Source organism: Artemia franciscana, chromosome 1 (genome assembly GCF_032884065.1).
Source record: "Artemia franciscana chromosome 1, ASM3288406v1, whole genome shotgun sequence".
NCBI classification, from domain to species: domain Eukaryota; kingdom Metazoa; phylum Arthropoda; class Branchiopoda; order Anostraca; family Artemiidae; genus Artemia; species Artemia franciscana.
The window spans coordinates 7,775,991-7,802,178 of NC_088863.1; the positions used below are offsets into that span (position 1 = coordinate 7,775,991).

The window sequence follows — 26,188 nt, forward strand, 5'->3', positions numbered from 1 at the left end:
CAAACTTTGACCAGTGCTTACATATAGTAATGGTTATTGGGAAGTGTACGGACTTTTCAAGGTGATTGTTTGGTTGGGGGAGGGGTTGAGAAGAGGGGGATATTTTGGGGGAAATTTACATCGAGGAATTTGTCTTGGGGGAAGAAAATTTCCACGAAGAGAGCGCAGGATTTTCTAGCATTATTAAAAAAAACAATGAAAAAATAAATATGAAAAAGTTTTTTTCAGCTGGAAGTAAGGAGCAGCATTAAAATTTAAAACGAACAGAAATTATTACCCGTATGAGTGGCTCACCTCCTCCTAATACCTCGCTCTTTAAGCTAAAGTATTTTTAGTAGTTTCAACTACTTATTCTACGGCTTTTATGATTCAGGGGTCAATCTCAATGAATTGGGAAAAAATTTAAGCTTTAGTGTAAAGAGCGAAGTACTGACGAGGGGGTGAACCCCCTCATATATGTAATAAAAACATGAGAACACAAAAGTTCGTTACGTAAGCTAATTTATAAGTTACGTATATCTTTTACTAACAAAAATATTCGTAAAAAATTAAAAGTTCTAGTTGCCTTTTTAAGTAACCAAAAAATCGGAGGGCAACTAGGCTTCCTCCCCCGCTCTTTTTTTCTAAAAATCATTCGATCAAAATTATAAGAAAGTCGTTTAGCTAAAAAAAAAACAACAAACAAACATGCAAATTTCGTTCTAATTATTCCTCTGCGGAGAGCCAAAATCAAAACATGCATTGATTCAAAAACGTTCAGATATCAAATATAAAAAAAACAAGTTTTTTAACTGAAAGTAAGGAGCGACATTAAAACTTAAAACGAACAGAAATTACTTCGTATATGAAAGAAGCTGCTTCCTCATCAACGAACCGCTCTTTATGCTAAAGTTTTTTACTGTTTTAAAAAGAAGAGCTGAGAGAAAGAGACAAACTTTAGCGTAAAGAGCGGGGCGTTGATGAGGAAGCATCCCTTTTCATATACGAAGTAATTTTTGTTCGTTTTAAGTTTTAATGTCGTTCCTTACTTTCAGCTTAAAAAAACTTGTTTTTTTTTATTTAATTTAATCAAATAGGCCGATAGTACCCCCCAAAAAATATTTTTATTTGGGTGTGTCTTTGTGTAACACAAGGATAAGTACTTGAAAACATGTTGGTTTATGCTCACATTGGGATTGCCTCTGTTTTTTCTTTCTTTGCATAACTTCAAAAGTAGACAATAAGGTATCAAACAGTTCGTGGTAACGAACTGTAGTAAGGAGCGACCCGGCTCAATAGTAACCAAAACTCTAAAAAATTGAATTTTGATATCAATAGCTACATCAAAAGAATCGCATTTTAATGCTGATTTTAAATATATAAGTTTCATCAAGTTTAGTCTTACCCATCAAAAGTTAGGAGCCTGAGAAAATTTGCCTTATTTAGGAAAATAGGAGGAAACACCCCCTAAAAGTCGTAGGATCTTAGTGAAAATGACACGATCAGATTCAGTGTATCAGAGAACCCTACTGTAGAAGTTTCAAGCTCCTATCTACGAAAATGTGGAATTTTGTATTTTTTGCCAGAAGACAAATCACAGGTGCGTGTTTCTTTGTTTTTTTTTGTTTTTTTTCCCAGGGATCATCGTATCGACCAAGTGGTCCTATAATGTCGCAAGAGGGCTCATTTTAACGGAAATGAAAAGTTCTAGTGCCCTTTTTAAGTGACCAAAAAAATTGGAGGGCATCTAGGCCCCCTCCAACGCTCATTTTTTTCCCATAGTCAACGGATCAAAACTTTGAGATAGCCATTTTGTTCAACATAGTTGAAAACCATAATAACTATGTCTTTGGGGATGACTTACTCCCCCACAATCCCTGGGGGAGGGGCTGCAAGTTACAAACTTTGACCAGTGTTTACATATAGTAATGGTTATTGGGAAGTGTACAGACGTTTTCAGGGGGATTTTATTTTGTTTGGGGGTGGGACTGAGGAGAGAAGGCTGGGACTGGAGGATCTTTCCTTGGAGGAATCTGTCATGGGGGAAGAAAAATTCAATGAAAAGGGTGCAGGATTCTCTAGCATTACTATAAGAAAACAATGAAAAATAAACATGAAAATGTTTTTTTCAAATGAAAGGAAGAAGTAGCATTGAAACTGAAAACGAACAGAGATTATTACGCATATGAGGGGTTATAAAAATACTTTAGCATAAAAAGCGAGGTATTTAGGAGAAGATAAATACCTTGCTCTTTATGCTAAAGTATTTTTAGTAATTTCAACTAGTTATTCTACGGCCTTTCTGATTCAGGGGTCATTCTTATAGAATTGGGACAAAACTTACGATTTAGTGTAAAGAGCGAGGTATTAACGAGGGTACAAACCCCCTCGTATACATAATAAAAATATAAGGTTATGAAAGTTTGTTACGTAAGTTAATTCTTAAGTTACGTATATTTTTTACTAATAAAAACGTTCGTTAAAAATTAAAAGTTCTAGTTGCCTTTTTGAGCAACCGAAAATTGGAGGGCAACTAGGCCTCCTTCTCCACCCCTTATTTCTCAAAATCGTCTGATCAAAACTAAGAGAAAGCCATTTAGCCAAAAAAAGAATTAATATACAAATTTCATTTTAATAATTTATGTGTGGAGAGCCAAAACCAAACATGTATTAATTCCAAAACGTTCAGAAATTAAATAAAAAGAACTAATTTTTTTAGCTGAAAGTAAGGAGCTACATTGAAACTTAAAACGAACAGAAATTACTCCGTATATGAAATGGGTTTTCCCCTCCGCAATCCCTCGCTCTTTACGCTAAAGTTTGACTCTTTGCCACAATTCTACTTTTTAAAACAATTAAAAGCTTTAGCATAAAGAGCGAGGTATTTAGGAGGAGATAAATTCCTCTCTCTTTATGCTATAGTATTTTTAGTAATTTCAACTATTTATCCTACGGCCTTTCTGATTCAGGGGTCATTCTTAAAGAATTGGGACAAAACTTACGATTTAGTGTAAAGAACGAGGTATTAACGAGGGTACAAACCCTCTCATATACATAATAAAAATTAAAGAATATAAAAGTTTGTTACGTAAGATAATTCTTAAGTTACGTATATTTTTTACTTATAGAAAAATTCGTTAAAAATAAAGATTTATAGTTGCCTTTTTATGTAACCGAAAAATTGCATGGCAACTAGGCCTCCTTTCCCATCCCTTATTACTCAAAATCGTCTGATCAAAACTAAGAGAAAGCCATTTAGCCCCAAAAAAGGAATTAATATGCAAATTTCACTTTAATAATTTATGTGTGGAGAGCCAAAATCAAACATGTATTAATTCAAAAACGTTCAGAAATTACATAAAAAAAACAATTTTTTTTAACTGAAAGTAAGGAGCGACATTAAAACTTAAAACGAACAGAAATTACTTCGTATATGAAAGATGCTGCTTCCTCATCAACGCCCCGCTCTTTACGCTAAAGTTTGACTCTGTCTCTCAATTCTTCTTTTTAAAACAGTAAAAAACTTTAGCGTAAAGAGCGGGGCGTTGATGAGGAAGCAGCATCTTTCATATACGAAGTAATTTCTGTTCGTTTTAAGTTTTAATGTCGCTCCTTACTTTCAGTTAAAAAAAATTGTTTTTTTTATGTAATTTCTGAAAGTTTTTGAATTAATACATGTTTGATTTTGGCTCTCCACACATAAATTATTAAAGTGAAATTTGCATATTAATTCCTTTTTTGGGGCTAAATGGCTTTCTCTTAGTTTTGATCAGACGATTTTGAGAAATAAGGGATGGGAAAGGAGGCCTAGTTGCCATGCAATTTTTCGGTTACATAAAAAGGCAACTATAAATATTTATTTTTAACGAATTTTTCTATTAGTAAAAAATATACGTAACTTAAGAATTATCTTACGTAACAAACTTTTATATTCTTTAATTTTTATTATGTATATCAGAGGGTTTGTACCCTCGTTAATACCTCGTTCTTTACACTAAATCGTAAGTTTTGTCCCAATTCTTTAAGAATGACCCCTGAATCAGAAAGGCCGTAGAATAAATAGTTGAAATTACTAAAAATACTATAGCATAAAGAGAGAGGAATTTATCTCCTCCTAAATACCTCGCTCTTTATGCTAAAGCTTTTAATTGTTTTAAAAAGTAGAATTGTGGCAAAGAGTCAAACTTTAGCGTAAAGAGCGAGGGATTGCGGAGGGGAAAACCCATTTCATATACGGATTAATTTCTGTTCGTTTTAAGTTTCAATGTAGCTCCTTACTTTCAGCTAAAAAAATAATTTTTTTTTATTTATAACATCTGAGGCCCAATGCTTGACTCAATACACAAATAATTCCGACATATTTTAACTTCATCCAAATCGCAAAGAAAAAAAAATACACATTATTAAATTCATCTTAAAATATTTACCTTGTCAAAGAAGATTTGAACTATAGCACTTAATCTTTCTTCTGTATCAACCTCCATTTCCAAAATGTTCTTGGAAATTTTATCGTAATTTTCAGGCGTCAGCTTATTTAGTCTGCCTCTGATAGCTTTCTTTAGATCCTGCGCGAAAGAAACCATCGTTAAATAAAAGTGTTTAAAATAAAATGAACACTCTTAAACAATTAAACAAAATCAGTCCTGTTGAGCAAAAACCACCATCGTATTGATCTGGTCATGAGTGTTAATTTTCATCATTTCAGCGACAAAATAACTGAGTCAAACGAAACTTAAAACAGTCCATTGATATAAAAAGTTATATTACAAAGTTTATAGTTATAAATCCATTTGTGGGGGGAGGAGAGGGACAGCTAGCATTCCGTGCAGCACATGTAGTCTGAAGAAAAATGCTTAAAAATGTTAGAAGACCAATTTCAATAGTTCTACTAAAATTTCGACACCGTATAATCCAACAAGTTTCAAGTGGTATTTTGAACATTCTAGTGAATAAGGCTAAAAAAGATGAGTTTCATAATAATAAATTCTACCCAAATACTTAAGGCCGCATTATTCACGTAATGTCTATAATATTATTTATTTTGTATTTGTTTTTTATATATTTAATTTTAAAAAATATGTTGCCGCATACACTTACAATCTTCAATCTAACTCAAAACACAAAATGCGACATACGACTTTGGTTCGTGATCACGGCTTTGGCTTAGGATAAATCATTTTATAGTCATTTAGTCGAATATTGAAGCACCGGCTGACGATAAAAGTCCTGTCAGCTTATTAATTGGGTCCTATCTTGCAGCCAAAAAAACATTATCTTTATTCAGAAGAAACATTTTATGATAAGACAATTAAATGGTCGTACAAATGGTTACGTGCATAAAGACTGTAAATATTCCTTCTCGGGGGCTTTCTTCTTCTAAGATAAAGCGGAACGAGTGAAGAGCATATTCAGTCACACAAATTCCACACATGTTTATAAAAATAGTACTAGATTTAACACTGGTTTAAGTTCTTTCTTCAATTCATTTGTTCCCTCTTAGTTCTTACCATAAATCAACTTATTAATTGAGATATCCCTTCTCAGGTGCTTTCTTCTTCTTCTTGACACAGTGGAATGAGTAAAGAGCGTACAAAGAGTTACTCTCATGTCATATATATTACTGGAAATTGATATTTAAACTTTAACTAAATTTGGTCCAAACAGGTCTCGAAGATCCCTGATGCTGGGTGAGGCGGAAACGCCTGATTTCCGCCACAAGCACAAGTTATATACACTTCGGAGTATACAAGAAAATTACAATAGGCTCTATTCGATTAGGATATTTTGTAAGTCATGTCTAAATAAACTGGTAATAGTTTTGGGTAACGACATGTAAAATCGTAGCGACCATAGTAACCGAAACTCTAGAAACGGAACCTTGATATCAATTGATCTTCATAAATATTTTTAGAAAATATGAATGTCCCTTTCTATAATTTTCCTAACGCTGAGTACCTCTTGTGATAAGCTCAACCCACGTGCAACCCAATTTAACTGAACCCTTGTTTGACTCGATTCGACCCAAGGCTAAGAATAAGTTTGAATTTGCGCTGATTAGAAACTTTAACTGAATCATTATATTTATAATACCACAAACTCATAAATCCGAAATTTATGACTGGTTTACGTTCTTTCTTCATTTCAACCTCAAATCTACTCTATAGACGTGGAAAGCAGAAATGACGTTAACATAATTGGAAAAGCCTTTATCAAGACTAGTGTGTTCCAAGTATATTCTAATGACACTGTGTCAATGTTATAATCTAAATGAAACTAAAAATAAAAAACTAAAACTTTATTCTTCACTCTTATTCGCAAATGATAATTAGTGGTCGTGCAATAGGATATGTGGATAAAGACTCTAAATACCTCTTCTCAGGGACTTTCTTCTTCTTCTTCTTAGACACAGTGGAATGACTAAAGAGCGTACATCGTCACACGGATGTCATAAATGTTAATAAATAAAACTGAAATTTATGACTAGTTTACATTCTTTCTTCATTTCAACCTCAAACCTGCTCTACAGATGTGGAAAGTAGAAATGACGCGAATATAACTGGAAAAGTCTTCAACTCTAGTATGTTCCAAGTATATTCTGATGACACAGTGACAATGTTGTGATCTAAATCAAACTAAAAACTAGAAATAAACTGAAATCTCCACGTAAAAAAAAATATTTGAAAATTGAACATAGTCCGATCCCCAAATTTATACACTTAAAAGTTGAGCAAGCTCAGTTTTCAGTAAAGCACTATTTTTTTCAGAATTCTATAAATACAGGAATATATTAGTCGATTCATTTGAGCCTGTCTCGTTGACAGATTTAGTATAAGCTGGAAGCAATAACTTTGTGTGTTTAATGGAACCATTTCAGCATTTACTTCCATCACAGAAACCGTTTAGTTTTTTTTTCGAAACTCTTAACTATGTATTCACAATTGTAACTATTAACTGGCTATTTTAACTACTTTAACTAATTAATCATCTTTATCAACTTATTAGTTTTTGATCTTCTTAGACGTACAATACGAGCCTTATAAGAAGATTGAATTTTAACTTAGGCGAAACTGCAAAGTCCAACATGAGTTTTATTAAATAGGCTATTAAATATATGTTTTATCTCCTACATCTTTAAGGTCAAAACAAAAATATATGCGCCTGTCATGAGGAGCATATTATCGAGTATATTTTTGAAAAATTGCAGACGATTGCAGATAGAAATTTTTTATTAAGTATCGCCATTCAATAACATTATCTTTACTATGCAACAAATCAGGTTTGCTTATTCATTGCGTAGCATCAAGAAAACTTGTGCAAATGCGCTGCTTTTATTTACAGTCTTCAATTCAAGAATGTCAGTCCTGAAGTGCACTTTATTTAGTGAGCGTACTTTGTAGTCAGTCTGCAGTCAACCTTAAATAACATTGTACTTTATTATTTTATTTACTGAGTATACTTTATTTACTGAGTGTAGTCTTTATTTAGTCTACATTAGCCCTTGAATAGCATCAAGCTATACAACAAATGAGGTTTCTTCAGTTATTGCATAGTATTAAGAAAACTTTAGGAAAAAGTGCCGCTAAAGTCTATAGCATAATTGCATTCCTGAATTCCATGAACAGAATTTTATCAAAACCCTGTATCTTAGTTCTTACAAAAAAAGACAATTTGGCTCTATCGGGCTGTGAGAAATACATTACTAGATATTAAACATGGAGGTACTATTAGATTTATGAAATTTTTAAGAAATAATTATCAAAACAGAAAAGAGAAAAAACAAATTCTAGTCCCCAACGTCCCACAATCAAACATTGCACCTACCACTCAATTAAACACGGGCTCTTCAGAAAAACTTTATTTTGTATTTCAAAGAGAGCCAGGTGAAAGAAATTTTGTAAATTAATAAAAATATCATTCATGAAAATCTCAACTTTCTTTTGCGATTATCCTTGGTTTTCAAAATAATAAACTTTAAATGTCCACTGAACTTGGTTTCAGAGCACGGCAAATCGATTAGCTGTCTAAAACGTTTGACCATCTTTTGGACAAATTTAATGTTTATGGCAAAAAAATATGGCGGAAAACAGCACTTTGTGCTGGCATAATCTCTTCTGTTACTTAAGAAGGACATGAGGTATTGTAATTTGGTTCAATAGAACCCTCTAAAAATATTCTACAGCCTTCTACAATACGATTAGTCCTGAGAAAAAAGGGAAAAGAAAAGAGACAAAAGTCTTTTCCACACAAAACTGTGATCTCCCTAGTTTTTTTCAAGATGAGTGTACTTTAGACCTGCAGTATATAGCTTTCGACGATGGTGATTTAAGTTGCATTATAATTTTACTTCGACTTGAGATCATTTTTGAGGGGTTTCAGGCTCTTTTCCAAAACTCTAAGAAAATTTGTTTCAATTACTATTCAGCTGAATCACTGGTTGTTGCAAAATATTTCGGAATAGATAGTTTCTTAGTTAATTACATAAGAAAAACTAGTTTTTCTAACTGAAAGTAAGGAGCGACATTAAAACTTAAAACGAACAGAAATTACTCTGTATATGAAATGGGTTGTCCCCTCCGCAATCCCTCGCTCTTTATGCTAAAGCTTTTAATTGTTTTAAAACGCAATATTGTGGTAAAGAGTCAAACTTTAGCGTAAAGAGCGAAGGATTGCGGAGGGGACAACCCATTTCATATACGGAGTAATTTCTGTTCGTTTTAAGTTTTAATGTCGCTCCTTATCTTCAGTCCGAAAAACTAGTTTTTTTTTATGCAATTTCTGAGCGTTTTTGAATTAATGCATGTTTGATTTTGGCTCTCCACACATAAATTATTAAAATGAAATTTACATTTTAAATCCTTTTTTGGCTAAATGGCTTTCTCTTAGTTCTGATCAGACGATTTTGAGAAATAAGGGATGGGGAAGGAGGCCTAGTTGCCATGCAATTTTTTGGTTAAACAAAAAGGCAACTATAAATTTCAATTTTTAACGAATATTTTTATCAGTAAAAAATATGCATAACTTAAGAATTAACTTACGTAACAAACTTTTATATTCTTAAATTTTTATTATGTATATGAGGGGGTTTGTACCCTCGTTAATACCTCGCTCTTTACACTAAATTGTAAATTTTGTGCCGATTCTTTAAGAATGACCCCTGAATCAGAAAGGCCGTAGAATAAACAGTTGAAATTACTAAAAATACTATAGCATAAAGAGCGAGGTATTTATCTCCTCCTAAATACCTTGCTCTTTATACTAAAGTATTTTTAGAACCCCTCATATGCGTAATAATCTCTGTTCATTTTAAGTTTCAATGCTACTCCTTGCTTTCAATTGAAAAAAATTTTCCATGTTTATTTTTTCATTGTTTTTTTTTATAGTAATTTTAGAAAATCCTGCGCCCTTTTCATTGAATTTCTGTTCCCCCATGACATATTTCACCAGGGAAAGATCCTCCCACATAGCCCCCTCCCCTCAACCCCACCCCCAAAACCAAAAAAAAAACCTGAAAACGACTGTACACTTCCCAATAACAATTATTATATGTAAACACTGGTCGAAGTTTGTAACTTGCAGCCCCTCCCCCAGGGACCGTGGGGGAGTAAGTCATTCCCAAAGACATAGTTATTATGGTTTTTGACTATGCGGAACAAAATGGCTATCTCAAAATTTTGATCTGTTGACTTTGGAGAAAAAATGAGCGTGGGAGGGGGCCTAGGTGCCCTCCAATTTTCATGGTCACTTAAAGAGGGCACTACAACTTTTCATTTCCGTTAGAATGAGCCCTCTTGCAACATTCTAGGACCACTTGGTCGACACGATGACCCCTGGGAAAAAAAAACAAACAAATAAACACGCACCCGTGATTTGTCTTCTGGCAAAAAATACGAAATTCCACATTTTTGTAGATAGGAGCTTGAAAATTTTGCTACAGGGTTCTCTAATACGCCGAATGTGATGGTGTGATTTTCGTTAAGATTGTGTTACTTTTAGGGGGTGTTTTCCCCTATTTTCTAAAATAAGACAAATTTTCTCAGGCTCGTAACTTTTGATGACAAAGACCAAATTTGATCAACATGAATCAACATGAAAATCCAATTCTTTTTATGTATATTTTAGCATCAAAATTCCGTTATTTAGAGTTTCGTTTACTATTGAGCCGGGTCGCTCCTTACTACAGTTCGTTACCACGAACTGTTTGATACACTTATGAATTCACTTAAAACAAGTACAGACTCACTTTTTACTAGATTAAAGCAATTGCCGCAACACCATGAACATTTGATTGAGCAAAAAAAAAAAAAAAAAACTTACAATGGTCTTCTGTTCTTCCTTATCCGTGACTTTCTTCTTTGCAAAGGTGTCAGGAACCCAAGCATTTTCAAATTTTGGACATGCAGCCTTCGGAGGCAAAGGGGTTCTATTTCCCTGTATTAAAGAGCGAAGATAAGCAAGGGACATTGCGTCAGCTCCTGCAGTGTCAAAATGTCCTTGATTCATCTGCTTTCATCCTTGATTCCAACTAGCAGGCTGCTGTAAAAAATAAATCCTAGTCTATCAAATACTTTAGCATACAAAGAAACAATAAATTATGCTAATGGCAGCGTTTCCTAATATAATAACTTAAGACTTAATTGAATAGAAATAGTGTGGGAGCCTAAGCTAAAGCCCATTTTTGCTGTTTTGCTGATTTGGTAACAGTTGACAACATTTTATAATACCACACAAGATTTGACATTGCTTGGTAAGAATTTAATACCTCCAAACAAGATTTTGATAGCACTATTCTAGATTCCAATAATATCAAACAAGTTTAGATAGTAGCAGAAAATATTTTGGTAGTATTAAGTAACATTTTGCTAATACAGCGTAAGATATTTTTTTCTAGCAACTTTCAAAATTTTGATAATACGACTTAAGATTTTTATGATATCAGAGAAAATTTTCATAGTGTCTAACAAGATATTGATAGTACACGCTTTAGATATTACACGCTTATACACGCTTTAGTAGTATTATGCCATATTTTGATAATGCAACGCAAGTTACTTGATAATATCAGAATAGGTTTTGATAATTCCAATCATTTCTTAGTAATAGTCTACGAGATTTTGATAGCACCATTCTAGATTTTAATAATATCTGACAAGTTTTGATATTTCCGCAAAATATTGTTTTTATTACAAGTAACATTTTGATAATTCCACGCAAGATTTTGACAATACAACGTAAGATTTTGATAACACCAGAGAAGATCCTTATCATGTCTGGCAAGAGTTGTAAGCAATTGACACTATTTTGATATAAAAATCAAAATGAAGAAGAAAGAAATATTACGTTAGAAGATAAACGCCATCACAATCTTCAACGCCTACAAAATGTAGCACAAATACCAGTACAAACAGGACAAAAGTTTTTCACAGATGGACCAGGGGTTTCCGGTAAAAAAAATTTGCTGATAAAACCTTATACCACTTTCTATGCGGAAGAAAATCACCAAGTAAAACAGGAATAGCAGCAACTTTATTGCCATTTGAACTAACAATACACAAGACATTGGTCTTTAAAGTTCCACTTTCCTCTAATTCAATTTCCAACATAAGACCTGGTTCAAACAAAGGTTTAGAATTAGCTCAAATAGAAGTTTCCCTACTCGAAGAAGGACCCGGGCATCCCACGAATGGCTTACAAAATACGGGTTAGTTGTTGCGGTCTATTGCAAATCCAAACTTACCATTTGGTGAGAAAATTCTAGTTGCTAGAAGTGATTTCCGATGGTGCTTACCAGTTCAACTCCGAAGAAACCGCAGTGAAACACTCGATTTGTAAATGAAAAAAAGTCATCTTTGGTAGTATTTCAAATATATTTCCTTTGAAAAAAATGTAGGGCTTAATTCTGAACAGAAAGTATTTCCTGTTTTCCGATTCTAGAAAATATCACGAAAAAAGAGGAATTGAATTTACTCAAACATTCCTCAATTTAATTGAAACTGCAGATTTACCACCACTTCATGTAAAAATAAAGAAAAACACTACAGTTATGCTTTTACGTAACTTAGATACTTCAAAGGGATGTTTAATGGGACCCACCTTATAATTACTGAATTATGTAACAACATAATTAGGGCAAACTTAATTACTGGAGAGAAATCAGGAAACGAAGTTTACATTTCTCGAGTTATAGTCGACTCTAGTAAAAATGAAGTTGGAGGTACTGTTCAATGATGTCAACTTCCATTTCCATCCGCATATGCCATGACTATGCATAAGTCGCGAGGCAAAACTTTTGAATTTGTCGGCCTCAACCTTAGTTCTCTTGTTTTTAATCACGGTATACGAGGCATTTTCTCGCTTTAAAAGACAATGGAGCTTAAAACTTCTACTATCACCTGAAAACGACCGACGAACATATATAATAAACTGCGGAAGGAAGCCCTGACAACTGCCAACAAAACTTCTTATTACTAGATTTATATTTCTTTTTTTATTTAATTAAACAATTAATAATTATGTCTGTATGTGCTAATCCATTTTTCTTCAAATCTGGTTATATCATTGACATTTTAGGTAACAAAAATGATCTAAATAGGTTAAAAGTTTAAGACAGAATTTTTATTTTCCCCAGGGTTATTTCATCAAACCTATGGTGACGCCATGACATCCAGAAAAGGCTGCGGTTAGAAGACAAGCGACAATGAAAATCCATATGTAGAAGCCTGTCGCGTTTTGAGTGTCAGGGTCCAGTAGCGAAGCCGTCGTAATCATGCTACTATCAGTATATGTATACTAAACTGTCAATTCATTTTCATTTTTTTTTTCAGTAAATCGCATTTTCTGTTTTGGTATTTAGAAGGCACTTAGGATGGCAGCCCTTACTTTTACTTTTGTAGCTCTGTACTTTTCTTTGAAATGCTTATTTTGTGGAAAAATCTTTTCAAATAATTTCTGTTGTTTGTTTATTAACATATACTTTTTTATGAAAAAAGAAGAGAGAAGAGAAGAGAATCAATGACAGCCTGTAAAAAATTGTCTACAATTTGAAGCTATTCTATTCTACCCATAAGCTTCGATCTTCTATGCAATAATGCGATAAGCAAGCTCTCGGTCAGGATTTTCAGATAAATTAATTCGTCACGGATGCCAAATGAAATCCTCTGAGACTTCATTTTTGAATCTTTCCCAAAGACCTCTTGGATCTGGAGGATTTCCAAAAGCAAGAATCTGTGTGAAGAACATTCGTATTACAGAATGCAATATGGACAGTGCCGATTCTACGAGGGCATCAAATCACTGTTCATCGTCGAGTTCAACTCCATGAATGTAGGGAACGAAACGGGAGTTTAACCCACGTTTTGTATATGGAATACTACCTTTATCATCATTAGTTACAGCAATCGTAATGATTTTATTCATAGTATACATTAATACCTTGTGGTTAGTTATAAATCTGCCACAGCTAACCCTAAAAAATCCAACTTACTAATGTAAGCCGCTCCTAAGATATTACTGTGTCACCCTTTTGACAATATACATGCTCACAGTTCGTTTTGATTTAGAACAAAATCTGTTTAAGTATTTTTTGAAATTAGTTCATAATCCTCCATAACAAGCCCTGTAAGTTCTTATTTCTCACACAAAACTGTTCCTAAGATATTTCACTTATGCCCATTTAACAACTTGCATGCATGTGGCGTGTTGTGATTCAGTTCAATTTGCTCCCTCAATAATTCTTGAAAATTTCACCTTGATACCCTTAGGTATAGTTATAATAGTAGTCATTGTAGTAGCAGTCGTACTATTATGTCTTAGGACTAATGGTATTATTAACAATAATAGTATTAGTAGCAGCAGTAGTATTGACATGTTGGCTTTTGGTCAGTTAGACATCCTTCTCAACAAGCCCTGGAAGCTTCATTTTAAGGCTATTAGCCGTTCATAGGACGCTGCCGATATGTCCTTTTAATAACCAGTATAATCATAGTTCTAATGTAGTTCAACTTCTGCTCCAACACTTTTGAGATTTTCATCTTAGTACTCTTAGCTTTACAAGAAGCTGCAGAAGAAATAGCAGTTGGAGTAGTAGTAGTAGTTATAAAAGTTTCAGTGATAGTGGTATTAGTGGTAGCGTGTACATAATCCCTTTTGGTCAATTGATCACCCCCTTTAAGCATTCACTGAAAGTTTAAACTTACTACCGAAATCCATTCTTAAGATATGTCCTTTTGACAAACTGCATGCATATAATGTGTTTTGATTTAGTTCAAATGTCTCCTCAATACTATGTCAAACTACAAACACACGTTTGTATGCTTTACTTCAATAGTGCTATTATCATAGTAGTAATGGTAGTGTCGTTATAGTAGTAGCAGTAACAGTAGTGGTAGCAGTGTTAATGGCAGCAGTATTATGAACATGTTACCTTTCGGTCAGGTGAATATCCGCCTCATGATACCCTTTTTCTATTCTAAAACAATTCTAAAATATTGCTGATACACCTTTGTAACCCCCTTTCACGTTAATATTCTTAGCTCTACAAGTAATTGCAATATAAGTGGTAACTTTAGTAGTTTAGCAGTAATGGTGGTTGTAGTAAACACAGCAGTGGTAGAAGTATTAGTAGATGCAAAAGCGTAGTCACTTTCGGTCAATTTATCTCCCGCTTTAAGAAGTCTCTGAAAGTTCCAAAATAATACTCAAATTCATTTTTGAAATACACTTTTTGACAAACTGCATGCATATAATGTGTTTTGATTTAGTTCAAATTTCCCCTCAGTAGTCTGGCAAATTTTCACTTTTATAAAATTAGCCTTAATAGTACTAATATTGTAGCAGTAGTTGTAGTAGTACGAGCAGAAGTAGCAGTAAGTGTTGCATTAGTAGTAATTCTAACAGTAGTAGCAATAGTTTTAACAGCTGTAGTCACATACACAAGTTACCTTTCGGTCAGTTGAATCCACGACCGAAATGCTTAACATCCACGACGTGGATGCTTACGGCATCCATCCTGATGCCGTAAGCTGTTCCAAAAATATTATTGATATGCCATTTGACAATCTGTATGCACGTAGTATATTTTAATTTAGTTCAACTTTCCCTACGCACTTCCTCAGAAGAAGAAGCAGTTTTACTGGTAGTGATATTAGTGGTAGCAGCAGTAGCAGTAGTAGTGTGCAAATGTTGACTTTTTGGTCATATGAGTGTTTTCTTTACCATTTCCTGAAAATTTCAAATTAATATATACAGTCACTCCTGAGTGAAGACCTTATGCAAGCCCATTTGCACACAAAATATTTTGATTTAGTGCAACACTCCCCTCAACATTCTCTGAAAGGCTCACCTGAATACCCTTTTTCTTTTTTGGAAAGTAAAGGTCAAACAAACACACCTTTCTCAATAACATATACTGTATACAAATGGACGATTTAAATAAATTACAAGCCATGCCTTGTGAGCAGTGGGGGTCGGATTGACATCCCCAAAGACACAGTTATCGGAACTTTCAACCATGCTGAACAAAATAAATTTTTCAAAATTTGCATTGGGTGTGTTTGGGAAATTTATGGGCAAGTATGGGGGCTGGTTGCCCTTCAATCATCTTTGAATCTTTAAAATAGAACTAAGACTTTCAATAAATCCAATCCTTTTGATGTTTTTACGACAACTCCTTCTGTTCGAAGCGCTTTGATGCAAAAAAAAACAAATAATGCATTATGCCTACATCGTTCTTTACTTAGGCAGGGCTATTGCACTGTCTATGATTACTTTGTGTGCTTCCGTTGTGGCCAATATATATATATATATATATATATATATATATATATATATATATATATATATATATATATATATATATATATATATATATATATATATATATATATATATATATATATATATATATATATATATATATATATATATATATCCTCCTACTCTTGTGATTTGACTTTTTCCATTTTGGGGGGCTTAATGACGACTCTAGGTTTAAATATTACAAAATTGTTGTACTCAATTGGTGGAGTGGTCTCACGGCCATTCGATGGATTGTAAGTTGCCCAACAGTTGTGACATGTTGCATTCACTTTTAATTTCTGGCTTATTATTAGTATCGCATAGAATATTTACCGACAGAAGCGTACTTCCCAGTGAGATTCTTTTATTAACTATTGCTAAAAAAAATTCTTAAATAATAATCTGCAAAATTTTACCGATTTCTCAAATTTGTTGACTTTCTTCTAATCCTTGTTGGCTAAAAGACAAGCTATTCGAAAATACTAAAGTTCAAGTAAAATTTGCAATAAAAAAAACTTAGGCTAACTGATAAGATAGCCATGGTAACATAGATAAAATGAAAGTGACGCATATGTTTGGTTAAATTGTGTTTTTATAGTACTTAAGACTAATAAATCCTTTTGAACTAAAAAAAATTGTTTAGAGTTCCTGTGATAGTGATTTATCTCTTTTTGACTTTCTTCTTGTCCTTCCGACAAGCTTATTACTTTTAACTTTAAAAAACAAAAACAGCAACTGAAACTTCGTTTTGACGCCCTATGGGCCAGAAGTAGCTCTGGATGATTTTCATCCTTGATATATATATATATATATATATATATATATATATATATATATATATATATATATATATATATATATACAACACGGCACACAGCAGGCTTCTCTATATTTAAATTTCTTTTCCTGTTTCTTTCCCATTAATGATATTCGCCTTAATTATGTTGTTGCATAATTTAGTCGAATTTACGCAAAAGCATAACTATCATATTTTTCCTAGTTTTTAGGTCATGTGGTGGTAATTTCTTTTGTTTCAATTGAGTTGATGAATTCTGGAGTATATTCAATTCCTTATTTTTCTTTATCTTCAACAGAATCGTAACTTTTATGTGATTTAAATTCACTTGGGAGGCGGTCGACAATTTTTGCATTTATTTTATTGACTTTGTTGATTGAAGCTAAAATAACTCGATCCTTCATTAAATTGAAACTTTGTTTAGACAGACGTTCTCCAAAAACTTCTTCAATTAAATTACCAATCGAAATTATGTCTTGCGGTAGTTCCATTTCATTAATTCCACTTCATTTTTGATTTTGATTACATCAAGCAATGTATATTGATTCTCATTGTCCCTTGTGTTCTAACCGCAGACAGTGCTGGGTCCTGGCGGCTTCACCGCCGGGCCCCAGCATGGCACGTGGCAGGCTTCTATATATGGATTCTCATTATCTCTTCTGTTCTAACCACAGACAGTGGCTGGGTCCCGGCAGCTTTGCCACCGGGCCCCAGCATGGCACGCGGCAGGCTTCTATATATGGATTCTCATTGTCCCTTGTGTTCTGGGTCCCGGCAACGCTATGCCATTTTTGATCGAATTGATGACGTAAATTGGACATTCCTAATCTACCCCTTTCTCTTTGAGCCACAAGTCTGGTTTTGCGTTGCTCTGATGTTCCCTTTTTGGTGACATTGTAGGATAATTATACACGCATTGCTTTTGTAATATAGCGACACGCCTTCTTTTTTTACCATCTCTATTAGCCGCAAGCCTGTTTTCGCGTTGCGAACATGACGTCATTTATAGATTTTTATCTTTTATTACAGTTTTTTCCTTTTTTCGTTTTTTTGTGGGGAAATTTCAGAGTATTTTTCGAGCAGTTCCCTATAAAATAAACGTGCCATTTCGTCACCATCAGACAATGAGAGGAAATCATGCCAGTCATGATTTTTGAGCCATTTCTTGTAGAGGTTTACTAGCTCAGGGATGTAGGGCCTGTACACCGCACTATTTTTCGTCTATTTGGGATAAAATGATTAGGTATCCAAACAAAAAAACAAGTGGTCACTCATACCTTGTGGGAGTTATGTAACTGAGGTAGTGTATTACTCCGTATAGTTGCTAAAGATGAGATATAACATACGGTTACCTCTTGTTGGCACATTAACAATCTGCTTAAGTGACAGTTAATTGCTTGTCCATTTGGGATCCAAGTCATTAAAGTCGCCAGTAACTATGATACCAGCGTTAGGATACAAGGACCGTATATTGTCAGTACAATTGAGTAAGTAATTCACAAGGTCTTTACGACCTTGTGAATTGTCCCCTCCACAATCATTCGCTCTTTACGCTAAAGCTTTTCATTATTTTAAAAAGTAGAATTGTGGCAAAGAGTCAAACTTTGGCGTAAAGAGCGAGGGATTGCGGAGGGGACAACCCATTTCATATACGGAGTAATTTTTGTTCGTTTTAAGTTTTAATGTCACTCCTCACTATCAGTTAAAGAAACTAGTTTTTTTTATTTAATTTCTTAACGTTTTTGAATTAATGCATGTTTGATTTTGGCTCTCCGCACATAAATGATTAAAATGAAATTTGTATATTAATTCTTTTTTTGGCAAAATAGCTTTCTCTTAGTTTCGATCAGACAATATTGAGAAATAAGGGGTGGGGAAGGAGGCCTAGTTGCCCTCCAATTTTTCGGTTACTTAAAAAGGCAACTAGAACTTTGAATTTTTAGAGAACGTTTTTATTAGTAAAAAATATACGTAACTTAAGAATTAACTTACGTAACTAACTTTTATATTCTTATTATGTATACGAGGGGGTTTGTACCCTCGTTAATACCTCGCTCTTTACACTAAATCGTAAGTTTTGTCCTAATTCTTTAAGAATGACCCCTGAATCAGAAAGGCCGTAGAATAAATAGTTGAAATTACTAAAAATACTTTAGCATAAAGAGCGAGGTATTTATCTCCTCCTAAATACTTCGCTCTTTATGCTAAAGTATTTTTAGAACCCCTCATATGCGTAATAATCTCTGTTCGTTTTAAGTTTCAATGCTACTCCTTACTTTCAATTGAAAAAACGTTTTCATGTTTATTTTTTCATTGTTTTTATAGTAATGCTAGAAAATCCCAATAACCATTACTGTATGTAAACACCGGTCAAAGTTTGTAACTTACAGCCCCTCCCCCAGGAATTGTGGGGGAGTAAGTCATTCCCAAAGACATAGTTCTTATGGTTTTGAACTATGCGGAACAAAATGGCTATCTCAAAATTTTGATCCAATGACTTTGGGAAAAAAGAGCAGTGGAGGGGGCCTAGGTGCCCTCCAATTTTTTTGGTCACTTGAAAAGGGCACTAGAACTTTTCATTTCCGTTAGAATAAGCCCTCTTGCGACATTCTAGGACCACTTGGTCGATACGATGACCCCTGGAAAAAAACAAAAAAAACAACAACAAATAAACACGCACCCGTGATTTGTCTTCTGGCAAAAAATACGAAATTCCACATTTTTGTAGATAGGAGCTTGAAATTTTTGCTATAGGATTCTCTGATACGCCGAATGCGATGGTTAAGATTGTATGACTTTTAGGAGGTATTTCCACCTATTTTCCAAAATAAGGCAAATTTTCTCAGGCTCGTAACTTTTGATGACGAAGACATAATTTGACGAAACTTATATATTTAGAATCAGCATGAAAATCCAATTCTTTTGATGTATCTTTTAGCATCAAAATTCCGTTTTTTAGAGTTTCGTTTACTATTGAGCCGGGTCGCTCCTTACTACAGCTCGTTACCACGAACTGTTTGACTAAATGAGTCCTTGATTCTCAAAGCATTGAGAAAAAAAATTACAATTTAAAATTTTTTAATATTTAATATAGTAGGTTGATGCTTTCAAAGAATGATAGAAGTTCGAAATGATAGGGAAAATATTTCCCCTTGCAAATTTTTGTTTTAGTTTTACGTTTTAATGTTGTCCTTTACATCTATTTGGAAAAAATCTCACTTTTTTAGTTTTTATTCGTTTCTTGTATCAAATTAAGGTTTACCCCAAATTAGCTATAGGATGCTTTTCCCTTAGCCCCTTAATTTATTTATTTTCAACGTCAATGTTTACATAACAATGTCTTGAGAATTAAAAATATCGGTTGAAAGTTTGCCACTCAATAAAAACTTTTCTTGTGTCTGTTTACGTGTATGAGCGAGGTTTCTAAAATGCTGCGAATAAATTTTTTTATCATTATTTGAACTTTATAAAGGAGAAGTTTGTTGAGTACATTTTGTCCAGACAGTACACTCCTGTATTTTGTTCCTAGCTCCTGTTCCCGGTTTGCTAATAAGCACACAAAAAGGAAATTTCCTTTTATAATCAAAACGTTTTTATAATAACTAGGAAGCTGTCACCACTCAGTACCGATATTTTAAACTTATTACAAATTAATAATTTTATGACTTACCTCACTTTCCTTTTGTCCTAACCTGATCCCCCAGTAAAGTTTTGAACAAACCCTTCTTCTTTTTTACCAGGCTTCTGCTTGTTTGACTAATATTTGAGCTACATTTCCATCTTTCCTCCCTAAGAAAAAATCTATTACAGCGCAAACTAGTTTTCCCAAACTGATTACACGCATCTTCTGCACTGTCAGATTTAGAACTGATGTCCATACCTAACTATTCTTGGAAAGTTCCTCTGAAATTTACATCCTTTCGTCTATCAATTCCATAACTTCCGTAAGATAGCAACAACTTTCTAAATGATTGTTGTTTTAAAAAAAAATTCAAAATCAGAAATTTAATCCAATCAAAATTATAAATATTTCAAAACATCAGTTTGCTTTCAGTTTTAGTGCTTCAAAAACACTAGTTTCGACAGTTTTTATCGTTAGGTAATGAAAAGCTATCGAAAATCAAAATTCACTAGGAACGAATAATGATCAGCCCCATGTTCACTTTCGAGATCAGGGATTGGTTTTCCCTTTGAATATATCCGAAGAAAATTGAACAGATTAATTCGGTTTTATCTATTCTTACAACTTTGTTTCTTTCAGCACCACAGACATTTGGCCTTTTAGTCCAAGACGGAGCGACAATTGCAGCAATTATTGTCATTGTCGTCCCTTTTGCCATTGTTTTGATATCGGTTGTTTGGGTCTATTGTATCTATCGCTCGAAAAAACAAAGAACTGTACCTGAAGAAATACTACCATCGGGTCTGAAGCTCCTTTACCTGATTTTACGACGTCCACCCAGAAATGGTATTTTATACCTTATGTCTAATGTAATGCTAGTGGTGTTAACAGTGTATTTAATGTTGCTACACCAACCATTGTTAGTGGTGCTACACCATTAGTGTTAAGGTACCAACAACATTAATATAAAAGCAATTTTAGCTCTCGAACCCTTAAGGTGTAATTCTTAAGATAATCACAATTGTTGCCTTAAGGTATAATAATGTGCTCAAATCCGTATAGCACAAGGTACTTATATTATAGTGTTGAAAAACAATCGGAAAAACGAAACAAAGGGGGAAGATCATGGGGCAACGTTCAGAAACTTCACCGAACACTTCCCAGTCTCGTCGTTTTAGAGAACAAGCTTGCTTGCATGGAACTAGTCACACGGAGCATGTGTCCAGTTGAACCTTCATAACCGGCAAGAGGTGCCGTATTGTCAAACCTAGTCGCCAGTACACTACATATCATCATGGCACCCTTTAAGCGACATAATGAATACGAAATAAAGTTAACCTACATCAAGGATTCTGAGGAGGAAAACTAGTGGTTGCTGCAATGAAAAAGCGTTGAGATCTATTCTAATAGCAAAAGAAACAAGACCAAACAGCGCATGATTAAGTACTATTTTTCAATGTTCCCTCAGTTTCTTGGCTTTGGTTTGAGACCACCAAAAGCCATTTCTTTTGAAAATGCATGTGCCAGGTGGCAGGTAGACCAGCGACCAAGTTTCCTCTAGTTTTAGCCAATCTTCCTTTTTTTGCTTTATTTTATAATTCATGTCTCAATTGCCTCGATCACAGATTTTATTGTCTCAATTATCAAGGGTTTTATAAGTTTATGAAGTTTAATTCTTAACAAAATCCGCATATCTGGTAATAATTATTCAAATCTTCATGCAGCGTGAGGCGAGTTGCCAGCGAAGTTCTAGTGCAAAATAAATCATTAAGAACATTTTAAGCAGTACAGCAGAAATTATACATATGCTATGAGTGCGTCTTAGTCTAATAACAATTTAAGATTTGTCATTGATAAATCGTATATTATTAATTTGAAAATTTCGAATACAGTCATTTTTAAATCACTTTAAGATAGAGTGCCACCAATCAACATGGATAGCACAACGAACAACATTGGACGTGAAAAAAAACATATTGGAAACAAAAATCACTTTCAAATAATAAGCCCCAGCTAGGAGAGAGCATCCTAGCCTAACATTAAATATTAGAAGTTACGTGCGTGTGGAAAAGCATTTCAATAGTAACAAGAAAATGATTTTATCAGGAAGTAACCAATTCCCTGATACGCAACAATTGTTGACACAAAACCACAGTCATCTATAAATCATTTGTAGATAGCGTGTTGTGTATTACTGTGGATAGCACAGCAAACAACAATGGAAGTGAAAAAAAAATATAAGACAGAAGGAAATTAAAACTTTAAATAATAAGCCTAAAACTGAATGAATCCACACTAACTTAACATTACAGTAGAAGATCTCATATACTAGTAGAAAAGGGCTTTGATTTCAACAGGAACAAGGGAATGACTTTCCCAGGAAGCAATCCGTTCTCTGGGATTTATGTATCGTTATAACAACCTTATCATTCTAGTCTCTAAAGCCTAAAGGATATTCTACACATTATATCACTATTAATTCTAACCGATTAGTCAAAAATCGTATTTACTTAAAATATGTTTTCCCAATTCAAAGCCTATTTTGACCAATTCCTTTTAGCCAATGTTCCAGCCAATATGATGTTAATATATGATTTTGCATTTATTACAAGTGAACCGTTTCGTAACACTGAACCAAATTATTTGTGGCACCACTAAACTAAGACAGCCCCATTTAGGTTTTATCAAAGTAAACACTGGAGAAATCAGGGTTGCAGCGGTAAAAGCCACCTAGTAAGAGATTACACAAAAGGTTGAACACGTATTTTATTCATTCGTATTCCAAAACTTATAGGAAATTTAGGCTACTGTTTTAACGACTGAAAGAGTTGGCTAAGTTCAAATTCTATGATTAAATTCCATTCATATAAAATAAAACAGAGTTTTCTCTCTTGAGTATTATAGCAGGTTAATATCTAAATCCAAGACTAAAACATGTGTCTATATATTCTGAAGAATTAGCCAGAGTAAATGATCTATGAATTTAGCCTACACTTTTTATCAAAAGTAAATTAGTTTGGCTTCTTGATTTGCATTTTTGTTATTTTTATGATTATTTTTTTATTCTCTTCCGTATTTTCAGTTATATATTTTTGAGGATATTTTGTTCGATTGGTAAATTTAATGTGAATATAATTCTACATTTTTCAGATTAGTAATTTATTCTTTAGTATCCCAACAGTCTTGAAAACAGAATGCAGAAAAGTGAATATGAATCCTTTTATTAAGTATACCAAAAACAAGATGCAGTAGCTATTTTCACAGAATTGTATCGATCATTTTTTTTCTCAGTTTCACTTTTTTGGTGATTTTGGACATTTTTTTTTTCTGTACTTGTAACCATTTTTAGAACAGCCTGTTTTGATGAATGAACAATCTAGAGTATTAAATAAAAATCGTAGGATGAAAAAACTGTTTTATATGTCGTGTTTAACATCCCTAGATTAAGATCAAGTTTCAAAGAAAGGGGTCGGAAAGTTCTATCAATAGCCAATTTGGCTGAACATTCAATCTATTAATGAAAATTCGGTCCATTTATTACTTGAACACTTTATATTGTCCATGAACTATCAAGAAAATTAAATTAAAAAACATTAGATGGAATAAGAATTTAATACATCACAAAATATCCTTAACTTAAGGCCAAAGTTGAAGAAAAGACTTTCATTTCAAAAGAAATGATATTTCATTTAATTTCTTAATAAAAAGTTTCATTTCAAAGAAAAAAATTGAAAAGTTTTGTGTCAAGATTTCCTCATAAATAAAGAAAATAATACAGTTACATAGAAAAAAAGTTCCAGTTAGCTACTTTTGAATTTCTTTAGACACATCTTCATCCATTTCGAAAATGAAATCACTATAAAACGAGCCAATTCAAGCCAATTCTGAATCCTAAAAAAAAAACAGCTTCAATTAATTATTTTATCTTTTTCTAAGAGAAAGAAAATTTATGCATTGCTTTAATTGCGTATGAGACACTTTACTAATTATATAACGCAGTTAATGCTCAAAACCCAATTGTCATGTAAATTGTATCAATTAGCAAGTGAGTTTTAATGGCATCAACTGTATTTTCAAATTACTACCCAGGTCTTTTCGAGTCATTCGAGAGTTCGGTAAATGTAAAATTAGAATTACCCCCAAAAATATAATTGAGCTTATATTACAAAAATTTAGGGCCTGACCGATATATCGACCGAGCGGTATTATCGGGCTGATATGAAGGTCAGTGTCATCATAAGGTATCGGGAAGATATTATCGATTATCGGCCGATATTTTTATATCTGTAAATTGTCCTGAAGAGGGCATCAGATTTCCTCAGGTAATTTTTGCTTGTCTAGTCTTGGGGGCCGAGTTATTAGCTAAGTCTGATCATGGTTAAGAGAACAGCAGAGGTGAGGTGAGTCAAATGAAGTCAAAATATATTTGTTGTCAACACACATCCAGAGCAGCAATATTCTAAATGTGTGGTGACTTAAAGAACGTGCATCCTCTACCAAAACAACTAAAAAGAATACAATAAACCATACACTTCTGTTTAATGCATGTTCACTTGCGTGGGTGAAAGATCCAAGATTCAATTGGTTAAAACCAAAATGTTCAGACAGGGGCACAGCTAAAAGAGAGAAAGACGTTATTAAAAGGGAATGGGGAGCTCAAAGGTATCGCTGCCACGTGTCAACACCTCGGAAAATTTACCTTTTTACCTTGGAAATTTATCTAGTTTGTCTGTATTTGTCCGCATATTTTGTCGACACATTCTTTAAATCAGTCCTCCAAACTTAAAATTATATCCTGAATTTGTCGACAGATTCTTTAAATCACTACTCCAAACTTAAACTCTAGCTGTACCTTGCATTCAATGTTCTTGGTGTTGATTCGTTTGCGCTCATTTGACAAAACTGTTACCATATATTCCAAAGGAATTTCACCATCGGTTGCATTAATAATCTTAATTCTATGTTGTCCCAACCGGGTTCGAAAAACCATGCTCCAACCATGAATAGCATATTCTGCACAAAGTGAAAAACCTTTTACTTTTTCTGACCTGGAACCTAGTAAAGAGCGAACTCAAGTTAATAATGGCCGTGTTTCTAAAAATACCCTTTTATCATAAACTTTGTCCCCTCTTTGCTCAAGTGATGGGTCTTTTGTCTATGTCAGTCCGTCTTCTTGTATTTCTTTAACACTTAAATCCTGTATCCCTCCCTTTTTGGTTCTTGTGTTTGATTCTTCCTGTTTTTTTTCCAATGATTTCTCCAAGTTTTGCTTATCTTGCTTCTGCATTTCCGTGCCGGATCTGAATTTCAGATTCTATGATAGGCAAAAAACCTTTGATCTTAAGTTAAATGCAAATACAGCCAAGTCCTAAACGCAATCATTAGGCTTTGACAGATATATGATGTCCCAAAAACTGTTAGTGGTTTCATGATGAAAAGTAGACAGTTCAAACAAGACTGTTATTTTTTGTTTCTATGGGATAGATTATTTTCTTTTACAGGTCTTGGACCAATGGTCCTAATTATCTTTTTCATAATTTTAGATAATTTTTTTTATAATTAGTTCATAAATTTTTTCATAATTAATAATTTTTTTCATAATTAGATAATTCTAATCATCTTTTCCATAATTTAATTCCCTCTCTAAAGTTAGTGCTCACGAATGGACTTCACTATCGATTAAATATCATTTTCCATAACTTTGAGCAGAGTGCAAATTCAAGCTCATTACTCCCTTTGCAACAAATAAAAATAAGGGTAAAAATTCGAACGGACAGTGACACATCCAAACGGCAAAAGTGGCTATGGAGCGAGTTTTTTGCTAAAACCCCATTGATTGCCATACTCATGTACTTGAGACCTTGGGTGAATCACAGTCATTGGTCAGAACCTCGAAAAGAACCCGCCCTAGGAGCAGTACGCTTTTGGAGTTTTGTCTACTTTTGCTTTAGTCCTTTTCCAACATTCAAGAAGATTAATAGTAGGTTTTTTAGCGTTTT

The 26,188-nt window shown here is 33.6% G+C and overlaps 2 protein-coding genes across 2 annotated transcripts in view; both read right to left on the reverse strand.

The window, feature by feature from the left end:
- The window catches only part of LOC136025011 (histone-lysine N-methyltransferase, H3 lysine-79 specific-like), a 469,133-nt gene that overhangs the window by 117,397 nt on the left and 325,548 nt on the right, over positions 1-26,188 (reverse strand). The gene's annotated exons all lie outside the window — the stretch shown is intronic.
- The window catches only part of LOC136025019 (trichohyalin-like), a gene marked incomplete at its 5' end in the record, with an annotated part of 228,437 nt that continues 225,643 nt past the window's right edge, over positions 23,395-26,188 (reverse strand). The window contains 1 exon segment of the mRNA XM_065700678.1: positions 23,395-24,080.